General features: G+C 36.5%; 1 long non-coding RNA gene across 1 annotated transcript; it reads right to left on the bottom strand.

Annotated features, from left to right (window-relative positions):
• Positions 1–218: 218 nt before the first annotated feature.
• Positions 219–636, bottom strand: LOC132030178 (uncharacterized). Its single transcript, XR_009407999.1, has 2 exons — positions 485–636; positions 219–385 (listed from the first exon to the last, which is right to left on the bottom strand). It is a non-coding gene; the product is annotated as an uncharacterized LOC132030178 (long non-coding RNA).
• Between the last annotated feature and the right edge of the window lie 2,831 nt (positions 637–3,467).

Genomic DNA, 3,467 nt, shown 5'->3' with positions numbered 1-3,467 from the left:
AAAGTTCAACAGAATTTCCTCCTCATTCTCAAACCCTAAATCAAAAAAATTCAAATTCAATAAAAGACAAACCAATTTCTCCACAAATTCGTACTAATAGTACTATAACCTATCATAATTTGTACAAATCACAAAACAAAACAAAAAAAATCTAATGGATTACACCCTAAAAATCCAAATAAAATTCAAAGAAAAATAGGAAATACTAAGAAGTACGGTGAGTCACACAAACAGCCAAAATTAGTACAACACAACGTTCACATAGTACATTAAAGGATAAAATTCCCCAAAATTCCCTAACCGATTCGAATATCTTGGGATTTCCCCCTTTAGTTCTCTCCATTTGTATGTTATGGTGCCAAGATAATAGCAGGCTCAAAGGCCCCTGTCCATGGCCCCTATGACACGGAGAAAATTAAGAGTAAATTCCCAAATTAGGATTTCGAATTGAACATGAAAACGTGATTAAAACTTAGAAATAAACCTGACATTAGTGTTAGGAAGACAAGGGGAGCAAAACCCCTCAAGATTTTGCCCGAAAGCAGCCATGAAATAGCCATGGCAAAGATCGCAAAGCTCAATCCCTAAATCGCCATTGAAGGGGTTAGCGTTGGGGAGAATAAGCAGACGGGAAAAATGAGACCGAGTTGCTGGTTTGCAACTTTGGTCCCTTATCAAATATATACCCCCCCCCCCCCTCTTTTTAAATTATTTAACAAGTTTTAAAAAGTCCCTCTTGAGTTTAAAACATGATTTAAAAGGTCCATTGTACATAAGTTAAATAAACATGTACAATTTCATGAAACTATGTATTTGTATAAAACTAACACGTAAGTTCGTATATATAAAAAATAAAGTTCATAACACATCGTTTTAAAAATACGAGCTTCGATACGAGCCCAATATTGACATAGTTCCGAGCAATATTTTAAACATGCGAAAAAATGCGGTCAAGAGTGCCGTAATTCATACGTTGTTTTAAATTAACAATTTTCCCGAGATAAACGGAACAGAATGTATATCTTCTTTTTAAATCAAATTTGTAAAAGTAAATAACTCGTAATTTCTTGTAATTGTTAATTTTATGAAAATAATAATTAAACGTCAATTTTTTTGCAATTTTTTGGGATTTTTAAATTTTAAATTTTTTAAGGGCATCCTTACTCCGTCTTGGACTTGGGAAATATGAAAAATTAAAATATACGTTTTACGCGGTGAAAATTAGGTGTCAACAACGTACCACTAACCAATTTGAGGAATTAGGACAAGAAATTGTCTCAAGAGTAAGTAGAAGGATCAACTCCTTCGGGAGTTTCTTGTGCAACTATAAGAGCATAAGCAATAAACCCATCATCATCAGTGTCAAAGATATCTAGCGGGCTTCTTTATAACTCGTCTCGGTCTATCACGAGCAATAACATGATCATCCTCCACCTATGGCTCGACGGGACATGTGGTACTAGTACTTGGCTCATCAACAGGAGCCTCCTCGCTAGCCTGAGGAACTGTAGAAGAAATAGGGCCAACTTTGTGAGCTTCATGATCACTTCTACCTCCACCTTCTCACTGGCATCTTTCATATCATCATTACCCATAGAGGAAACAATAGTCTCTTTCCCAGAAGATAACATAATGGCCTCATTAAAAGTTACATCCCGACTCTGAATAATTTTCTTGGAGCTAGGGCACCATAAACGATATCCTTTAGACTCAGAAGCATAATCAAGAAACATGCACTTAACAGCCCTGGGGGCTAGCTTCCCATCATTACAATGAGCAAAAACAGTGCATCTAAAAATTCTAAGAATAGAGTAGTCAACGGGATTATCAGATCAAACTTCTTCGGGAATTTTAAAGTCAATAGATGAATATGGAGACAAATTGTCGAGGTAACAAGCCGTAGAAACGACTTCGGCCCAGAAATCGTGGCAGTGCCATAAACCAACATTTGAGAGCATACAACGGGCTCTCTCAAGTAATGTTCTGTTTATACATTTAGCAACTTCGTTTTGCTGGGTCTTATGAACGAGAGTCTTATGTCTAGCAATACCATAAATAACGCAGAACTCATTAAACTCATTACTACAGAACTCCAAACCAATATCAGTCCTAAGCTTCTTAATTTTTTGGCTAATCTGGTTCTCAACAAGGGCTTTGAATTTCTTGAAATAGGGAAACACTTCACTTTTCTATCTTAGGAAATAAATCCAGACCTTACGAGAAAAATCATCAATGAAAGTTAACATGTAGCGTTTTTCTCCAAGGGAAGGAACTTTGGAGGGACCCCATAAATCCGAATGAATATAATCAAGAATGCCCTGTGTACGGTGTTTTGCTATGGAGAAACTAACTCTTTTCTGTTTCCCAAAAATGCAATGATCACAAAACTTAAGTTTACCCCTACCAGTTTTACCAAGAAGACCTCTTTTGCTCAGAATGGTCATATCTTTCTCACTCATATGGCCTAGACGCATATACCATAAACGGGTGAGATCATCGTCACATAATGAAGTAGAAACTGCTACAGACCCCGTCATAATTGAACCCTGCAAGTAATATAGAGTCCTACGTCTTGTTCCTTTTATCAAGACCAGAGCACCTTTTGAAACCTTGAGAACTCCACTTTCAGCTGAATATTTACGTCTAAGAGATTCAAGATTACCCAGAGAAATAAGGTTTCGTTTCAAGTCAGGAACATGACGAACGTTGGTCAAGGTCCTAATAACACCATTATGGGTCCCAATTTTTACAGTACCAATACCAACAACGTTGCATGGGGCATCATTCTCCATTAGGACAACACCACAAGCTTTCTCATATGTTGAAAACCAGTCCTTATAAGGAAACACGTGTTATGTACATCTAGAATCAAAAACCCATTCAGAAGAATTTTTCTTATCAACAAAGACAGCCATCAAAACATCACCTTCGGAATCACTTACAACAACTCCTGCTTCAGTAGTTTTCTGCAGCATTTTGTTATTTTTTTCTCTCTCTAGTTTATTCTTCAATTTATGACAATCATCAACTACGTGGTTCGTCTTCTTGCAGTATTTGCAGAATTTATCATTGTTGAATTTACGGCCTCTAGTCTTGAGCCTAAAATTCTTTTTATTACTCCCTCTATCATGGGATCTTCCTCTAGCAGACAAACCTCGTCCTTTGTCTTCAGAATGCACTTCAAAATCAAAAATTTCTTTGGACAACAAATTAGACTTGACATCCTTATAACTCAGTGTTTCATTACCACCATATAGCATGATTTCTTTAAAGTGCTTATACGCAGAGGAGAGGGAGACCACCAACAATATTATTTGATCCTCATCTTCGACCTTAACCTCTAAATTTTCTAGGTCAAGAATAACAGAGTTGAACTCATCAAGATGATTTTGAATGTGGGTACCTTCAACCATAGAGAATGTGTATAATCGTTCCTTCAGACAAATTTTATTTGCGAGACTTATTCG

The sequence above is a fragment of the Lycium ferocissimum genome, chromosome 1 (genome assembly GCF_029784015.1).
Source record: "Lycium ferocissimum isolate CSIRO_LF1 chromosome 1, AGI_CSIRO_Lferr_CH_V1, whole genome shotgun sequence".
In the NCBI taxonomy this organism is placed as follows: domain Eukaryota; kingdom Viridiplantae; phylum Streptophyta; class Magnoliopsida; order Solanales; family Solanaceae; genus Lycium; species Lycium ferocissimum.
The sequence above is the reverse complement of the archived record's forward strand: the minus strand, read 5'-3'. Positions and strand labels throughout refer to the sequence as shown.